The sequence below is a fragment of the Equus przewalskii genome, chromosome 4 (assembly GCF_037783145.1).
Source record: "Equus przewalskii isolate Varuska chromosome 4, EquPr2, whole genome shotgun sequence".
NCBI classification, from domain to species: Eukaryota; Metazoa; Chordata; class Mammalia; order Perissodactyla; family Equidae; genus Equus; species Equus przewalskii.
Window position 1 is genome coordinate 79,427,036 of NC_091834.1, and position 20,810 is coordinate 79,447,845.

The 20,810-nt window shown below is 37.9% G+C and overlaps 1 long non-coding RNA gene across 2 annotated transcripts in view; it reads right to left on the reverse strand.

The window, feature by feature from the left end:
* Positions 1 to 10,273, reverse strand: part of LOC103564112 (uncharacterized) — a 103,715-nt gene extending 93,442 nt beyond the window's left edge. For both annotated transcript variants that reach the window (XR_011539247.1, XR_011539248.1), the window contains exon 1: positions 10,073 to 10,273. This is a non-coding gene — a long non-coding RNA (uncharacterized lncRNA). The remainder of the gene's footprint in view (positions 1 to 10,072) is intronic.
* Between the last annotated feature and the right edge of the window lie 10,537 nt (positions 10,274 to 20,810).

Sequence of the window (20,810 nt, forward strand, 5' to 3'; positions counted from 1 at the left end):
AGCTTCTTCCTCTTCTCTATACGGCTTCCCTCCCTCAGATTTTACTCTGAAGGAGCTATAAGCCATGGGTTCTACCAGCCAGAACCAAGAATGGATGCCTGGGAGGGATGCTAATGGTGCTGGAACAAGAATGTCAAAATGTAAAGCTGGATAAGGCAGAGTTTATCAATATGGGAGAACTCTCTTGTCAGACAGAATCTAATGTTCTGGCAGGATCCCCAGTCCTGAAGCACTGCTGGGAAGGCTCTGAGATGCTTGGGAAAATGTTAGCTCCCATCAAATGAATAGCAATGCCAGAACTGCCCAGGCAGAGTGAGGAAAGGGATCAAAGGCTCAGGAGAGTGGGCTTGCCAGAATGGATCTATTCTGTAAGTCCCCAAAACTCACAATAGAGTATGTTTCTTGGAATGCCCAGAGGACTCTACTTTTCTTGGTGGGCTTAGCTACTGGTGTGGTGGCCAGAGGGAAGGTGAGAGCAGATCCTGAGGGCAACAAGCCTTGTCCTGCAAGGCAGATTTCTCCAGGGTGCATTATAAAGGGACACCTGGTGAGTATGGCCAGACGGATGGAGTCTGAAATACAGCTTTCCTATAAAAAATAAAAGTTTATGGGAAATAAGCAGAAAAATAAAAAAGAAGGGAATTTGAATCCTTTCAATAAAATCAGTGAGACTGGAAAAATGATTCTGAATGAATCAGAAATGCCCTCTTCTTCTTAGAGAAAGGCAACTACAATGGACATTGATCCAATTCAGAGGTTTTGTGTCAAGGCCAATTCAGGACCTGTATCACCCAGTTCCTTCCCTGTTCAGCCCAGAAATCTTGGAATGGGAGATTAGGGACTTGGCATGTAAACACAAGACTCTGGAAGAAGCTCAGAGCAGAACCTCTACATGACCGTGAAAGCTCTTTCCCGTCAGGAAGGAAAACATTGTAGATGGAACTGAGTGTACCATAACAAGAGCAATTACAGCAAGAATGATTACAGCCTCAAGGATCACTGCTTCTATTATTCTGTCACAGAAGGAGCATTTGGAGTCATTGGCACATGGTGTGTTGGGAAGGAACATAATGTTGGCCCCAGAGAAAGGTGCTCTGTAGCCATGAAAAATATGGCCCTCCTCCTAGCAACATCTGTCACCTTTGCTACGCTCAAAGTGTTGTTACTGTTGCTTTTTTCGGAATATATTTTAGACTTTCATTTTAGGCAAGATTTCACATACACACCGCCCATCAACCCTATTACAGCATTTGCTGAGACATATGGGAAGAAGAGTGAGGAGCAGGATAGCACTGGAAAAAGTGAAAAAGAGCAAAGCCAAGACTGGCTTTCATCATTAACCCAGAGTTTACCCAGAATGGAATCGTAGGAGCAAGAATATTGGCAAAACATAAGAAATATTAGTTGTCCTTATAACATAAATCTCTTGAAGTAAACTCTGTCTAACTGCCGCTGTCCTTGTGTTTGGAGATAATATAAATCAGTACAACATACACAAAATAAAGTGCTCATCGTTTTGTACACACTAGTTGCTCAACTACAAGCACTACGTGTGATAGCTACCACTTTGATTACTGTTAAACCTTTCATGTTAATAATTCATGATAATAACTTGAAATCCACTGGCCCTGTTGTCCTAAAAGAAAAAAATAGACTGAAAAAAGAATTCTGTTTTTTTTTAACCTGTCTTATTCCTAGGTTTGCTGGTTAGAGCAAAGCAGCCACAAAGATAGCACCGCAATCCTTTGTGATCAAATGCCAACCATCTAGCTTCTCTGAGCTATGAATTTGTCATCTGAAAGATCATATTGTCTCCTAATCAGCTGTCTTCTAATCTGGCCTTTACCTTCCCTCACTCATCAATGCCAGGATGATGATGTTGTCAATGGTAGGAGCAGCAGCTTCTGAAGATGGACCACATCTCAAAGTTGTGGGTAATTATTTTTCTCATTTTCCTTAAAAAAATTCCAATATTTTTCTCAGAACTTCATTTGCATAGCTATTCTTTTGGATAAAGGCCAGTGCTTTTCTCCTTGAATGCCCTTTGGCACAGCTGATTAGGCAAGACTGCTCCAACAACAAAAGATGGCCTTAGTATCAGTATAGTTTCAAATCTCTATCTGCATCTTTTAGAATTTACTTCCTTTGATGCCTTCTTTTCACAGCTCATGACTCAGTTTAAATTAGCTCAAAACTAAGACAGTTACTTCTATTCCTCATAACAAGGAAGACTAGAAGTCCAGAAAAAAACCTCCCCGTTGAAAACAGCTAAAAATATTAGGGAAAAAAAGGAGAAGGTCAAGGATATTCAGAGACCCAAAACCACAAAAAAGCACAAATCTAAACAGTTGGGTATGTGTTAACACCAGCGATTTCTCTGAGGACAGGGGTCAGCCCTAGAAATCTTAGTTTGTTTTTTTTTTTAAAGATTTTTATTTTTTCCTTTTTCTCCCCAAAGCCCCCCGGTACATAGTTGTGTATTCCTCGTTGTGGGTTCTTCTAGTTGTGGCATGTGGGACGCTGCCTCAGCGTGGTCTGATGAGCGGTGCCATGTCCGCGCCCAGGATTCGAACCAACGAAACACTGGGCCGCCTGCAGCGGAGCGCGCGAACTTAACCACTCGGCCACGGGGCCAGCCCCTAGAAATCTTAGTTTTAATGGAACGTAAGGAAGTTAGAAGACAAACCAAGTCCTCTCATCACATAGGAAGTTGGATCAAAGACCCGACAAACACGGTGCCTCCAAAAGTCAACACTCTCAATGGGTAAAGTTAAAAGTCAAGCAAACATAAACACCAGAGAGAGCAGGTAAGCAAACTTATCCATCTCAGCTTTGGCTGGTAAAACGGGTTGGGTAGAGGAACTGCCTCCTGAGACTTCATAACCACAAGCCCACATTCACATTTCCAGTGAGGTCCCAACATCTCAAGCTGGAATTCCATTTAAGGTGCTCCTGACTGGCAGTTCCTCCATGCATCTGGCAGAGCAAAATGTAAATCCTTTATGGAGAGAAGCATTCTCCCTTAGGCTGCTTAAAATTCCCAAGATTAAATTCAGCCAAATGGGAACTGAAGATCCAGGACCCCAGAGTTTGGGGGCATTAAATATTAGTGTGTATGGGAGCCATTGACTTGGGCCTTGGGTCTCTACAGAGTCGGGAGCAAGAGAAATAAAGTAAGACTCCCATGAAGAGCCATACTTTCCATCAAAATATAAGATAGAAGAAAATTGCTTACTTGAGGCAAAATCTCAAAGGGAACTTCAAATGAAACCTCTTTGTGTCCACCATAGCTCTGAGTCGGGGGAAAAATGTAATAAAAATAATCTCCTCTTGGTATTTCTAACCCTAGACCCACCTACATTTGGGCCTGGGAAATTCTTTGCAAGATCATGAAAAATCTATGCCAATAAATTGAATTAAAGTGGTCTGTTGCAGGTGGGGCTCTTCAGAAGCAGGGCTGAGGTAAGATATTGAGGGAATTGAGTATTAGAGTTCAATGTCTGTGCAGGGAAGTAAGAGGGAACAGGATTGGGCAGAGGAGAAGATGGCTAGTGATGCAGGTGCAACAAAGCCAGCAATAGCAGAGCGATCTGGAGTGAGCCTGGCCTGTCAGAGCATCCTGCGTTGGCCATAAGAGCCAGGCCATTATACCTGCTTCATAGTGTTAGGTGCGGTGGCATCTTACAGCTGAGCAGAACCGAATCAGCCAAGAGCTGAAGGTTGTCTGTTTAGCACATTCTATGCAGTGGCGCACAAGCTTGTTTTCAATGGGAGGATCTGGATGCTGCATTTCTTTGTCTACCACTTAGTCCCAGATTGATGGCGCCCTCTGAATCCTAGCAGTAGAAAATATTTTCTGGGGGGAATGTTTTTAGTTCATGCCTCTCAGATTAAGTTCAGCAAAGTTTGAGTTCAAGACAGTAAATTATCAAACGTGTAAGCAAGTAAGCCAGCCGTGAGAGAGAATCAGAAAAAAGTCATAAAACATTTCGACACCATGCAAGACTTCAATACTGACTATAAAATATTAGTTTAATATGAATTTTAAAAGTAAAGATATATTGAAAATATGATCAAGAAAAAAAGGATATCAAAATGACTAGGTAACTTCACATAATTTTATGGAACTAAATTTGAAATTCTAGTAGACATTAGTAATCTTCTAGGAGAATAAATCTTAGCAAAATTGGCCTCAATTGGGATAAAAGGTTTAAACAGACCATTTAACATAAAAGGATTAGAGAAAATTGTAAAATAACTCTCAGGCTAAAATGTAGCAGGTCTACCAGCTTCACAAGGGAATTTTATTGGATTTTTAAGTTCAAATTATCCTAAAGCTAGTCAAATTATTCTAAACGTCAGGAAAAAAAGAAGACTTACACATTCTTGTTATGAAGCTGATTAATACTCAAGTCAAAATATATTAAAATTTGCACAAAAATTATAGACATCTCCTCTTAGAAAATTGGCACAAAATCTTCAATAAATGATTATCAAAAAGAGTTAAAAAGCACGTTAAAAAACATGTATCATGACCAATTTGAGTTTGTTACAGGAATCTGAGGTAATTCAGTGCTGGGAATCCATTAACATATGCTTTATAGTAAAAGAAGTAAGGAGAAAATCATGATTTTTAATAAAAATTTGACAAAACTTAACCTCCATTTTAAAAACTCAATAAAACAGGAGTTGATGATACTTCCTCTAAAAATACACACACACACACACACACTCGCATTCCTCAGCCCCAATGCCAACATCTTTATATAACGGATAATCACTAGAGGATTTCATGATAAAATTTCAAATAAGACATGATCCACTATCTTTACTACACTTTAACTATGGCTTGGAGGTAATAGTTAGCACAATCAGATTAGAGGTAGTAAATAAAATCATAAAATTAGAAAGGAGGAAACAAAAAATATCTCTGTTTTCAGGTGATATAGTTAAATATCTGGAAAATCCAAAACATGGTAGAGGACCACTAAAAACTACTAAAGAAATTAATAAACTGGCAGAATATAAAACTAAAACACAGAAATGCACAGTCTTTATGTAGACAAAAATATTTAGTTAGAAAAAATAATGGAAGAGTAGACAATATTTACTTTGCAAAAAATAAAATACCTAAATATCAACTTAAAAAGAGAAGTGCAAAACTTATATGAGTAAAAACTATAAAGCATTCCTGAAAAAACATGAAAAGTAGACTTGGATGAATGGAACGTCACATCAGATTGTCGGCTTAGAATACTCAACGTCATAAAGATGTCAATTATCCCTACGGGAATTTATAAACTTAAAACAATCTTAATAAAATAGCGTTATGTTTTTCTTAAGCTACAAGTTGATTAGTTAGTTTATTTATAAAAATGATTAAAAAGGAAAGTCAGAAAAGTGTTTCAAAAAAAGCAATATGGAGGAGGGGTGACTAGATCAAATTTTGAAATATATTATGAAGCCTCTTTAAATAAAACAGTGTGGTATTGGTGCACAAATAGACTAATGAAACAATGTAGTATGTCTAGATATAGACTAAAAGGAATATGAAATATCAGTATATGATAAATACATCATCTGAAATCAGGAGAGGGGGCACTTTTAAGTGTAGGACAACTGCATAGTGAAATGGAAGGATAAAATTGAACATATTCTTAACATCATACACCAGGATAAACTGTAAATAGATCAGATATCTAAATATGAACAGCAATTCTAAATGGAGAGAGAGTGATGTATGTATATTCTATATAATATGAACATATACATTCTCCAGATTTCACTGACAGCTTCTTTGGTAAATAAACTGATCAAACAAACGAACCACTGCAACATCAAAATTCACTGCCTACCAAAACACTTTTGTGGTGGTTTGATTATATAAGAGAATACATAGAGTATTACTAATTAAAAATTTTAAACAATGAATCCTCAAAAAATGAAGGATGAGTTGAGGAGAACGATGAAAACTTGTCGTCGTGCTTACTTGGTGATGGCTAGATACGTGGGATGCTCTTTCCAAAAGTCGGTCATAGGATACTGGAAATGTGTACACTAATGGTGTAGTAAATTAGCACTTCGTGTAACTAAGAGAACAAACTCTTTCATGCATATTAGAGTCCATGACTTACATACAAAACATATCCCTGGCTTGCAGTGGTCACACAAATAATGATAATAAATCAAAATTGTAAATCAATGCTGGCTACTAATTCTGTAGCAAAATTCCTAAAGGGGCTCTCTTTTAAACATTTATATGCAAATATTATTATATATGGAAAAGAATGACAACAACATTTCTTAAAACTATATTCTACAGGGGCCGGCCCCGTGGCCAAGTGATTAAATTCGCATGTCCCGCTTCGGCAGCCCTGGGTTTAGCAGGTTCGGATCCTGGGCGCGGACAAGTCACCACTCATCAATCCATGCTGAGGCAGCATCCCACATGCCACAACTAGAAGGATCCACAACTAAAAATATACAACTGTGTACCGGGGGGATTTGGGGAGAAAAAGGAAAAATAAAACCTTAAAAAAATATATATGCATATATATATATATATTCTACAATCAGGCTTTTATTGTTTCAGAACAAACTTCTCCTTTTCTTTCCCTTTCTCATTTGAGAAAGTCAATCCCAATTACTGATATCTTATAAATTCTACTACCACTCAAAATGAATCACAGGTTTTAATAATCACTTTCCTACGACTTAAAGCCTCAAATTAATCAAAAATTATGCTAGAGAGAGATTAACCAGAGTGCGCCAAAGGAGTTTACAAGAGAAAAAGAAATTAAAATAGAATCCTGCCATGAGCTAAACAAATGAGACCCAAAAAGGTAAAAAAAGATAGGTCATCTTTTCTCACAGAATCTGTAACAATTGGATCTAGATAGAATGCAGATCTGCATTCTTCTATGTCAACAAAAAGATATAGGAAGCAACAACTAGTTTGTTTGTTGGGATTTTGTCTAGCTTTCCACACCAAGATTAAAAAGATTCATGTTTAAATGTTTCAGTGCTCATCTTGTCATTATCGGTAATGCCTTCATCTTAAAACCAAATTTTCCACTCTAATACAAGCCTGCTGTTGCCTCCCTGCTTAGAACTGTAATTTGTTAACATTAGAATTGCTAAACCTTGAAATTAGAGGTTATAGAGATTCATACACTAGGAGAAAATCTCTCAGCGTTTCAGCAGACTTTTCTACTCTTTTGAAGTAAATCCTCCTTATTATGCCTTTCTGAATTTCATATAACCTATTGTCCTTGCTTTGAGCTTTGGCACGTGGAAAACCTCCCTAAAACTGTGTGCAGCAGACTCCTGAGATGAAGTGAAGAAGGATGAGCTTGAATAAAGCACAAGAGATCATGACTAACCAATCCAATAGCAGATTGTGCCATTATAAGAGACAGAATTGCTAAAATTCATTACAAACTTGTAAAATAGCAAGGCATTTAAAGCACTTAGTCCCAGTCCTGCTTCCTACATCCTTACAAGTCTAGACCCCACCTCCTTTAACAAACCCAGGCTCTTAGGTTCGAATCTTTAGGCTCATCTTTGACTCCTCCCATTACTCTCTCCAAAACATGTAGATCATGCTTTTTGATTCTTTTCTTCCACTGTCTCTGATATCCACCCTTCCATTTCTGTTTAACACTGCCCTAATCCCTTTCTGAGACTATATTCTCTTTTCCTACTCCCAAATATCCCATAAATTATCGCTGGTTAAAGATAAGAAGAAAAGTTAGAGTGAAATCACTTTTCCGTCAAATCAGATGGTGACTCATTTGCAAAGTTCACAGTACACACTCTCCAGAGAATGAGGAGAAGGAAATTGGACGTCATAACTTTTTCTTTTAATCTGAAACTCTTGGTTGAATTCTGCAAGCCTGGCTCCCCAACTTTTTTTGAAAGGGCCCTGTTTTTGACATCCGAATTTAGTTTTTTCATATTTACATTAAATTCCTCAAATTACTTGCTAGTTATGTCCTCCTGGTGGATACATGTTATCTATTTGAATTATTTACTTTAAAAAGAAAGGAAAAAGGAAAATAAAGCAAAAGAAAAGTAAAGAAGAGAAAAGCAAAAGGAAAAGGAAAAGAAGAAAACCCACGTGGGCAGAACCCAGGGTCAGTGGGCCTCATTTAAAATCCCCCCTCTCAGCCACATAGCAAATACTTTCCAGTAATATCAAGTCCAAACTCCTTTTCATTATGTTCAAGTCTTTTACCCCCTCTCTCTCTCTCTCTCTTAACTCTGTGTCCTATTACATATACAGTCTGCTTGGCCTGGAAATACACTTGCTTCACTACCTCCTGCTTTATCATTTCCACAGTAATAAGGCAAGTAGCATTTGCACATTGCCAAAGTAGCTGAGTATTTCCCACAGAACTCAGATCCTCCTTGTGTTCTACACCCACCCACTCACCCCCTGTGGTTTTATCATCAGAATTGCACTCATAGAAGAGGTGGTGGGTCACTTCAGGCTCCGTGGTCACGGAGCTGGCTGGGTAGTCACTCAGCTACTGAAGTGGAACATTTATATGAATGAGACAGGGAAAGTTTCCACATCATTTTCTGTCCTTCCATACACAACAGATAACACTAAAGCAGGGAAAGTCAAAGTTACCACCACTCTTTCTCAGGCCCCCAACTTTCTGTATTGATCATGAAGACATGTAATTCTAACTCAGCACCATGCTGGGCTCTGTGGAGCAAGAGGAAATTTTGTCCCCTTATAAGCAAAAAAAACCTCCTGGAAATAGCAGGAATGTTGTTTAGCTTGAAAATGCATCCTTTTGAATGACACTAGACAGAAGGATGTACTTAGAAAGTAGAGTAAGGAGAAGAATGTGACTTCCAGGCTAGGTTTTGGTCAATATACATGAATGCAGAAATGCAGTCTACTCCTTTTCTTACCAGTCAGTAGCGAATGAGGAAAACAAATACCTCTCAGGTATATAAAATACCTAGGTATTTCCATCAAAGGGAGATTTAATCCAGGGAATTGGTAATAAATGTGTTAGAAGGGCTAGCTGAGCAAAAAAGAAAGAATGTTACCCAAAGACCAGGAAGCTGCTGCCACCGCAAGGCCAGAGCCAGGAGCCTAGACTCATCCCTGACCCCGCTGGAGACTCAGCCACCACAGCAGAGAAGTTGTCCCTGCTACCTTCACCTGGGATCCCTGTGTTAACTCTGCTGGATCCAAGGCCACCACTGAGGAACCTGAAGAACCAGAGTCAGAAGCTGAAGAATGCCTCCCTTCCTCCTGCATTCTAATTTTGCCTCCATTCCTCCTACTGGCAAAATGTATCCGAAACCCAGCCCTCAACGGATTGTAGGAAAGTGCTTCCAGTCTTGTTGGAAATGGAAGAACGCATGGAAGAGAGGGGCTGTGGTTGAGTACTAACACACAGTACCTGGCACACTGACATGTTTTAAGAAGAAAATAATGAGATAGGAATGATACCATTGCAACAAGCTTGTATCTTAATAGCTCTGGATTAATACAAGCAAAAATTGCCCATCAAAAGAACTGTACATAGTTTCAAGAAAAAGGTTTTTTACCTTAGAGAATAATACATAATAAAACATGCTATTGACACTAGCTAGCTTTTAAACTCTGTTTACCAGAAAAATAAACAAAAGCTAAGTTCATGTGGTATAGCATTAAGCCAATCCTCAGAGGTAAAGGGACTTTCTAATACGAGTTTTAATTTCATAGTGAAACAAGAAGCTGAAACACAATGTCATTTAGTCATCTAATCAACAGTTTGATAAGACATGGGCTACACGTATTGTTCTAACTTCTGTGGATAATGCATTAGGACACCAGGGTCTTATCCGCAACTTCACAATTGAAAGAGGTAGTCTCCTAATAAATAATTAGAGCATACTATAAAGTGGTACAACAGATGTATGTGCAAAATACAACGGGGCATAGAGGTGGGTTGAGGGAGAACATTAGAGGGCAGAAGAAATAGTGTACACAAAGCCACAGATGCATAAAAAAATTTGGTGGGTTTGGGAAGTGGTATTGAATAGTGTTACCCAATATCAGTCTCACCTTGTTGTCTGCCTGCATCCAAAACCCTCCAATGGCCTCTTTCACACCAAAAGGGTCCCAAAGTCTTTGTAGGGTCCTGAATAAACTGTCCCCTGGCTACCACTTGGACCTCGCCTCCTCCGATGCTGGCTTTCTTGCTGTTTCAACCTCAAGGTCTTGCCTCTTACTGTTTCCTCTGCCCAGAACTCTCCACTCTCAGATAACAGCCTGGCTTACTCATTTGCTTCAAATAAGTTGCTGCTCAAATATCACCTCATCAAAGAGACCTTTCCTGACCACTGTTAATAACAGAGCTTCTCTCTTTTAACCTTGACTAACTTTTCTTAATGGTGTTTATTTCTAACTGACATTATATGTTTATGCTTTTATATTTAAATGCACATGTACTTATATGTTTACATTATATACATATACATTGACATTATATTACTTATACATTTTTTGTCTCCTACCCCTCCACACATGGAACCAAGGACATTGCTTTATTCGCTGCTGTGCTGTGCCTCAGCACTTAGAACAGCCAAGAATGTGGTAGATACTCAATAATTACCTGCAAAATGAACTAATAAACAACTGAATGAACAAATGAATTGACAGATAAAAGAAAAAGGGGAAGACCTGGATAGAGTACCTTGGTGAAAAAACAGAATGTAGATCAGAAAATCAGGCCTTTGTATTCGAGTTCAGAGAAGCGCCATGAGAATGGGTGACTACATGGGAGGGCAAAAGGGAGCCCCAATCACTTTTTCAGCTTCTGAATTTTGCCTAGCATCGGCCCTTTAGCAAATCATTTTGGCTTTCAAATTCAATAGGAAATGCTTTTGGTTTACTTATGAGACTTGCAAGGGGGAAGCTCTATATAGTCTCACTTGAAACTTGAACCTAAAAAAAAAATGGAGACATTTGCTTCCAAATACCGTAGCCAGAATAAGTTATGCTAAGGATAAAAATATCACAGAACTCTGGTTAAACGACTAAGTTGTGAAATCCCGTGCCCATCCTCCCTTCCCAATCACTGTCTCCCACAATAACTGCAGGGAAATCTCCTGGCGATACAAGCAGTGAACAAGTGATCAGTTCCAAAGGAAAAAAAAAGAGGGGAGAGGAGAAAAATTAGAATTATGACATGGCAAGTAAAATTAACACCAGAAAGAGAAAAGAGCTTGGAATCCAAGTCAGCCTGGCAAACACAAGCAACAGCGCCACTCAAACAGCTGCTCCCTGGCGTATATTGAAGGGGTTGGAGAGGGCTCTGCCTTTCTCCTTCCCAAGGAACGTCTCCCAGATGTCCCTGCTTTCTTTGCTCCTCCCCAGCCCTCATCCGACACACTCTCATTCCCTCCCTGTGTCTCCTGGAACCCAGGCTTGTCTCCCCTTGTACTTGGAGCCCAGTCTTGTTTTCCTTGGTGCCTTGCCAAGAGCAAGATGTAAATTCCACATAAATGTGAAGAAACCCCTCGTGACCTAAAGAGTTGGCTTTCCTGGCTGCTTCGTTAACAGGAGCACTAACACATAGATTTTCTAAATTTATTAAAAAATGTAAGACACTTAACAGAAGATGTCAGGGAATCTAGATTAGGAAGCAAGATACCTTCTGCTGCCCTAATGGGGCTTTGTAAATTGCTCAGAGTATAATACATACAGTTTGTCTTGCTATAATCATTATAATGGTGTAAATTATTCACATAGATAAGGACAGATAAAGTGAAACTAAAACACCATTAATGGATTTCACCATGCTCTGTTCAGTTTTATTTTGCTGTACTTTAAAGCTTTTGAGAATGAAAAGGCATGGGGAGGAGGATGAAAAAAGTTTATTGAAACAGATGCATAATATAAATAATTTTTCTGGTTTTAGTGAAAGTCCTCTTTCATTCTCTATCTTTTGCCAAATGAATTGGGGCACATAAAGCCAAGGAATTACCCCTAACATAGACTTGCCAGATTTAGCAAATAAAAATATGTAAATAAATATTCAAATTTAACTGGACATTCTGTATTTTAGCTGGCAGCTCTGTCCTCTAGGACTCTGGTCTTATTCAGCGTCATGATTAAGAGCCTGGCTCTAGAAACAGACAGCTCCACGGTCTTAGTAAGTAATTTAATCTTGTGAAGTCTCTGTTTCCTCATCTATAGAATGAATTAATAATAGAAGTACCTCATAGAATTGTTTTGAGAATTAAATGATTTGGTCCCTATAAAACCACACAGAATCGTGTTTCCCACATAGAAAACACTCAATTAACTTTTATCATTATTATTACTATTGTTATTATTAAAGGAATGTTGAATTTTTTTAAATCAATGAATGAAATTATTCAATTATTTGCAATCAAAATTCAACCAGTTTCCATGGTTTGGTTTTGTTTCATTGCATTTTTACCTTTGGGAATTGCTCTTGAAGGTAAGAACCGTGGGCATATAAAATGATTACACAAATATTAAAAATATCCACATTTCAGTTCTACATGGGCCACCGAGGGAGGTATGGGAAAGGGAAAGGAATAGGGGTCAAAAACACAAATTAGATGGAAAAAAGACAAAGACAAACAGATGTGGTTTTTTTTGACCTGAGCAGTATTTTAAAATATTTTAAGTTATTTTCCATCGTGTCATTTAAAGTCTGGAAGAGTTCACATAATATACACAGTTCTGGCTCCTCTTGACAATTCAGAATTTTGGAACCCCCCCAAGCCTTGAGCAGCAGTTGCCCTGGTTAGATGGAATGCATGCATTCCAGTACAGGCCCTATTGTCCACCAGACACTGAGGCGTAGTGCTGGTCACCATGACTCAATGTACTTGCACTGTTGTCATTCTTATTCCTGGTCAGCTTCATTCATTCACCTCACCTGCCTGACCCAGCAGTCAGGCCCAGATGTAGTTTAGGATTGCATTAACTCATCAAAATAATCTCTAACAGCAAATCCAAGCTACCCGAACAAACATACCATCCAAGTAAAGAAATAGTGGGCTTGACGAGCTAAAATGACTTAAGACAAGCCACCTAAACCAATAGACTTCAAAGAATTTTGCTCAAATACCTCCAAAAGGAATTTTGAAAACTTTGTACCTCTTGTACATTTTTATGTTGAAATCTAAAATTTGTTATCACATGCTTAAACAGTTGAAATGATATAATTTCTAGCATATGTACTAAATTTTAACATATGATTCATATAACTCCATTAAAGGCATCTGATGGACTGTAAATATGAGAGTAAGTTTTCAGCATTTTATATTGAAATAATTTTAGACTTTCAGAAAAGGTGAAAGATAGTACAGAGAATTCCCTACGTCCTCTCCCCAACTTCCCCTAACATTAATATCTTTTATGTAACTGTGTTATAATAATCAAAACTAAAAAATTAACACTGCTGCAATACTATTAACTAATACTAACAATGATTGCCCCAGGTTTCTACTGATACCCTTTTCTATTCTAGGATTCTATCCAGTGTACCACACTGCATTTGGTTGTTTTGCCTCCTCAGTGTCCTCCAATCTGTGACATTTCCTTGATTCCTCCTTATCTTTCAGTAACTTGACACTCTTGGGGAGTACTGGTCAAGTATTTCCCAGAATGTCCCTCAATTTGAGTTGGTCTGGTGTTTTCTCATGGTGAGACAGGTCACAGGTTTTGTGGAAGAATTCCATGGAGATGATGTGCCCTTCTCATTACATCATATCAGTGGCTATGTGATATCAATATGTCTCATTACTGGAGATGCTAATCTTTATCACTTGGTTAAGGTGGTGTCTGCCAGCTTCTTCCACTCTAAGGTTACTAGTCTTTCTTTGTATTGAATAAATATATACTTTGAGGGAGACTATACAAATGTCTATACAAATATACAAATATCTTCTTTCACCCATTTCTTTTAGTATCCGTGGATGGATCTTGCCCACAACACTATTACTCTGGTGCTCTAATGGTGATTTTCTATTTCTCTTATCCCTTCTTCATTTATTAATTGGAATTCTTTTGTAAGGAATACTTCTCCCTTCTCCTCCATTTATTTATTTAGTTATTTATATCAGTATGGACTCATGTATATTTGTTTTATTCTTTGTGTTATATATTAGTCAAGGTTCTCCAGAGAGACAGAACCGACAAGAAGCATATACATATATACAAAGATTTGTTTTGTACCCATTTATTACATGTGCATATATATATAGAAAGATTTATCTCAAGGAATTGGCTCACACCGTTGTGAAAGTACAAGTACAAAATCTGCAGGAGAGGCCAACAGGCTGGAGACCCAGGAAATAGTTGTAGTCCAAGTCCAAGTCCATCAGCTTGCAGAATTCCTTCTTGCTCAGGGGAGGTCAGTCTTTGCTCTGTTCAAGCCTTCGACTGGTTGGACGAGACCCATCCACATTATGGAAGATAATCTGCTTTACTCAAAATCTACCAATTTAAATGTTCATCTCATCCAAAAAATACCTTCACAGAAACATCCAGAAAAATGTTTGACCAAATATCTGGACGTTATGACCCAGCCAAGTTGACATATAAAGTTAACCATCACAGATTATAATTGAGTATGACCATGATTTATTTTGTTTCTCAAATTGTTCCTGCTTTAGCCATTAGGAGCTCCTTCAGGTTGGCTCCTGTTTTCTTTTGACAAGCTTCTATCCTTTTGCACTTTTCTACTTTCCAGAGCCATGGAATATTCCAGGCTCATCTTGTATTTTACCTGCCCTAGCCCCGGAGTCAACCATTTCTCCAAGAAACGCTGTTCCCTTCATGCACAGAGATGTTTAGCAGCAAAGATCTAGCACGAGGTGAGCTCACTCTTACTAGGCTATCAAAGCTTGTAGTCCCTCTCAGTGCACAGAACCAAGAAATGTGTGTATTTACAGTTGCCTACACACATATATTTACTTCTGTATCTATCTCTTTGTATATCTTAAAATATGAGTTTACATTGATATTGCTGGCTCCAGTTTAGTACCAGGGTTCAGTTCTAGCCTTCCCCCTTTCCTTATTTGTAACATCTTCCTCCAATAGTGAGAAACCTTGCTGACATTTTACAGCACATATTAATTTATTTGTTCAATCCTAGTTTGCATATAAAGTAGTTTCAGCATTGCTACCCCATGCCCCTGTAAGAAACAAATTTACCAACCAGTGTACAGTGTTTGTGTCTATAATTTTTTTTTACTCCTACAGTATCCAGTCAAAACGCTGCTTTTTAAAATTACTTAGTCCAGCTCCTTTCATTCCCACCCCCTTCAGTGTGGTTATGCCATTCATTTGAAATACAGTTAAAATCACTGTCTGTTTTCCATCTTTAGTTCCCTCCACATCATAATTTTCTTTTATTTACATACAGCAAAATTCTCTCTTGGTGGTGTACAGTTCTGTGGGTTTTCACATAGCCATGTATCCAATACCGTAACTCCATCATCTCCAAAACAAAACGGTTAATTATCCCCCAAATTTCCTTGTGCTGCACCATCATACTAATGCTTTTTAATGCATAATATCTTTTCACAGAGTAGAGATACTTGGGATGCTGTGAAGTACAGAAGTTGGATTATAGAACATAAAAAAGTGACAGCATTATGACAGGCATGCCAATTGTTTTCCAATAACCATTTGTCCCTTCTCCCATAGTCTAGAACCCCCAATTTTCAGTGGATAACTCAATCCTCCAGAATAAAGTTTACACTTTTCAGACTCCTGTGTATCTAGTTTTGGCCTGTGGCTAAGCTCTGGTCAACAGAGCAGAGTTGAGTGACAGCATCTATAGACCTTGCTTTCAAAGTAGCTGCAGCATACCATTTGCCCCTTTCTTCTTCACCCTTTTCTCTATTGTCCTAACTGAAACTGAGACATGATGGTTGGCTCTCCAGGTGCCTTCTTGGGCCATTGGGACAAAAGCCACACTGTACAGAGCCCATGTTCAAAAGGATTGCTGGAGCTGAACCACCATGCCAACTGTATAATGCCTATCTATGAAATTGTAGATGAAAGAGAAATAAATATCTATCCTATTTAAGCCACTATATTTTATTTTGTTATTTTCATATCTGTTAATCTTAGCTGAATCTAATTATATCACACTAGTTGATGTTTTAAATAATATTAGATTGACTCATATGATATTGTCATTCGGTAGGTCCAAAATGGTGAGTTATTGACAATTCCTTGGGGTTCAACCTAATACATGCTCATGGAGGGTGGATGGGAAGGAATCTTGAATACATAAAGAAAGAAAGAAAAACGATTTTTGGTCACATCACTCAGATAAATGATCTTAACATTTTTCTGTTTATTAACCTTTTTTTCCTATGCCTAGATGTGTCAAAATTAACTTGTAGTATTACTGCCATCCTATCTGGGAGTATACAACTAGAATAAAAAGACTGGTTTTGCAGATTATGGCCACTGTTTCTGTTTAGAATTTATTTATTAATATTATTTTTTCAAAGAGTCAAATGAGATCATTCTATAACTTTCAGTTTTTTAGCAGATAATTGGCTCTGAGCTTTTGGATTACCACACACGTCTTTCTCCTGTGGAAATATACTTTTAACTCTTGTGGATATTAAAATGAATAAATTCATCTTTAAAAATAAACTGAAATAAAAATAAATGATCTTTCATTATCCAAGCTTATTATAGGATCTCTGTGATCCATATGTTGATTCTAAAGATACTTTTCAAAAGCCATATCCATACATAAATTTACACTGGCAACATTTCTTTCTTCCTGCTGTAGTGCTTTAAAATTCAAATGCAAAGAGACCATCCTTAAATTATCTTGCCTTGTGAGTGACATCCTCCCTTAAAGCCTAAATTTACCTCTAACCCACATAGATCCAGTGTTCACAGAGTTTGCTCTATGAATTTTAATAGCCGGAATGAAGAATAGCAGAATAGAGGTTTGAGAAATTACTTGTGCTGAGAAAACTTAGCCTCACATCAGTTTAGATAGCCTTTCTGAACATTTACTTTCAGAGAGGGAGATTTACAGAGGAATTGATTGCAGACTTGGACCAAGAAGAAATAGGCGGCATGAGTCAATACCTACAGCTGCTGGCCTGCATTTTGTCACTTGAAATCAAGATGACCTTGGGGAAAACTTCCTTGTGGCACCTCCCATCCAGTAAAGCTGGAGTTAAAGGGAGTGGAGTGAAACAAGAGCTCTGAAGTGTGTCCCTATAGAAAGAAATTTCAAAGTTTATAATATCAATTTATTCCTCACTAAACATCATGTGAAAAAGTTAACTGTGAAACTTCCAGCTATCAAATAAGAAGTTATTGTACAAAAAACTGGTAAAAATGGTTCTCCATCTCCCTTTAGAATGGAACAGAGGGCATAGGCCTGCTCTGTGACACGAGAAGGGTGGTTGTATGGCAGGAAATTCCCATCAGGGAGGACTTGCAGACTGTGGAAAGGGTTCACAAGTGAAGGTGTGGGGTTCATAAGTAAAAGCATTTGGAACCCATATTCATTCATATATTTGTTACTTTTTTTTAGGATGAGAAACAGGAAAATTCACTTGATTACCAGCCCAGTGCCTATTTTCAATGATCTTTCCAATCCAACTCACTCCCATTGTAATGAAGGGACTGGTAACAAGAGCTCACCTCCATTGATTATGAAAAAAAGACTCACCATGGAAAATAGAAAACTAAGTATACATATATGGTGAATGTTATTGGAAAGAAACCTGAAGTGAGAGGGAAAAAATTGATAAGTGGTGTCTGGGAGAGAGCAGTGGACAGAAGAGAGAAAGACACTAGAAGTAGTGACTTGGCTGGGACAGAGGGAGGGCTGGATTCAAGTGACTAGTTCTCCAGGATGAGGCTTAGAAAGATGAGAGAAAGAATCTTCAGGGCCATCTAGGTCCGGGCATGTTTATGAAGTGGACAAAGTCTGCTGTCAGCACAGTTCCCCTCCCAGTTTGCTCTCTCATTTTGGCTGCTCTATTTCCCGACCCCTGTGCACTGCTCCCTGGTCAGCCAGTCCCTCTAGCACCTCCGCACACCCATTTACGCCTCTCTCTCCTCTATCACCCAAACTCACAAATTGAGGGAGGCTTGCAATCATATGGGTCTCTTGTTGGTTCTCTTTCTTAAACATGCACACAAAAGCAAGCTGTATCATTATTTTCTCATTTTGTATCTCCTGGGGATTTTTTAATTTCCTCTTTTCTCTGTCCTCCTCCCTCAGTGTCCCTACATCATGTTTCCAGTTTCCTGGACCTTGAAGGTGTTTTGCGTGGGTGCAAAAACACGCACAAACAATAGGTTGTTCAAATGTCTCCAGATATTTGAGGATTCTACACCAGACATTCTGATTCAAAAGGTCTAGAAAAGGATTGAACTCCACATTTTGTAAAGTTCTTTTGGTGATTCCAATGGATCCTCTACTTAGGAACAACTAGATCAATGGATATTTCAAAGGGAAGTTATAACTCACCTAACATTCAGACCAAAATGAAAAACAGTTATCTCAACCCAGTACTTTTAAAACTACTGAGTATTATAACTATTTTCTTAGAGTTGATTCATCCTCTTCATCCTTATTCTTTGCGTGTCTGTGTAATCTTCTTTTTCTCTCTGTACATTGATAGACTGATACTTGCATCTTTCCTTTTTGTCACTTCCCCTTCGTTAATCACTTTCTGTCTTTTTTTCTGTCTTTCTCTCCTGCCTCCCCTGACTATACTATGAATTTACAAGATCAAATGTCTACAGAAGTTAGGCCAGTGATGGTTCCAGAATTTTTATACAAGTGAAGTTAAGGGCCAGCAATAGCATGGGAAAGGAAGGCAGAGTCAGCAATCTTCAACCTGAAGAATGCGTGGCCCTGGGATAAGGAGGGCACAGGTGGACTTTCAAGGGATGTAAGGACACCAGTAGTTTGAAAGGACTCAATTTCTCATGCTCTCAACATGCATTTGCACTTTCCCGGTGTCACGTAGAGTCTATTTTCCATCTCCCTTCACAACATGCCATCTCCCAGGAAAAGTCATACCTTTTAGCCATAGGAATCTCACTATGGTGCATTGTTCCAAGGGGTAACAACTTCCAAGGTAACAAACTAAGGGGCAATTACAAACTCTGTTATCGGGAAACCTCATTTAATGAGTAATCAAAGCACATTGAACTTATCTTAATAAAACCTTCCTGTCTTCCTTTGTCTTACATCAATTTGAAGTAAGAATGAAGAAATAGGGTATTTTGGTGCTTGTTAGGATGATCTAAAATCAGATATGTTGTAGAACGTGGTTAATGAGAGTGATGAATTTCCTTTTACAACTTTAATCTCTCCATCCTTAAACTACTAACAAAGAATTAGTTACTCAGGAAGGTATAAGCAAAGCAAATAGATAATAAGAAAGAAAATACAAAGGCTGAAAATGGTTTTTTTTTTTTTACTTAAGTGCGAGCATTTCTTTTCCATTTTGCTCAGTATTTATCCACAGAATAAGTGATTAGGCAGAATGAAAAGTACCTGTGAACAACCAAAGAACAACAAGAAGTACCACACCATTCTGATTATGACAAATACAATCTGAAGATGCCAATTTAATGTGACATCATTTAAACTTGGTATAATTAAAGCATATAATAAGGTAATGCAATTAAAAACCTGTTTTGTCAAATTACATAATGAAATGTATATAGATATATATATACATCTCACATATATATACATATTATGTATAATAAAATCTTCATTCCAAGTATATCCATTCTTCATTTTATTTTAGCTTATAAAACGTTTAATATTTACTATATTCTATCAGTAATACATAAAAATACATAGTAGCTGCTGGATCAATTAGTTTTTAGCAGTGTATACTTCTTTTATTAATACTTAGGCAGAGCTTAATCTTAACATCTAAAGAAATTATAGGAGTTATGTCTGACTTTTCACGCAATTTTTTTTAATTATTCTCAAAAGCTGAGCATCACAGTCTGATATGTGCATGTACATCCATTTACTCAAGGAATACTATGCCTTTTAGCATACTCTTTGCCTCATAAATAAATTATAATATTAGCTACTCATACAATGTATTCGTAAAAATTAAGTAATGAATAATAACATATAAATTTATTATTTTTTTTAAGATTGGCCCCTGAGCTAACAACTGTTGCCAATCTTCTTTTTTCTTTTCTTTTTTCTTCCTTTGCTTTTTCTCCCCAAATCCCCCCAGTACATAGTTGTATATTATAGTTGTGGGTCCTTCTAGTTGTGGCACATGGGACGCCGGCTCAACGTAGCCTGATGAGCGGTGCCACGTCCGCGCCCAGGATCTGAACCAGCAAAACCCCGGGCTGCTGTAGCGGAGCGCGCAAACTTAACCACTCGGGCACGGGGCAGGCCCCATATTATTGTTTTTAATAATCTTCCAAAAACTTAATTACATCAGCTACATTAGTATTAATTACATTAGTTCTTATATAATTTTAATCTTGAATTGAATGCTTTCAGTAACCTTTTATGAGATATATTCCGTAATGTATCTTGGGCATTTTTTTAATTCTGAAAATTTATATTAACATATTTATATAAATTGAAAAATAGAGCCAGACTTTCTGACAGAAATGAAGTGTAATTTGGCTCATTGTGTTGACTGTGAGGATTGGCTTTGTTAATTATATTATATGGCAGAAATTTATGTTACTTCAGGTCCTCCAAGAAGCACATGCCAAGACAGGATTAGACATGCAAGAAATTTATTAGGAAAAAAGACTCCTGCGC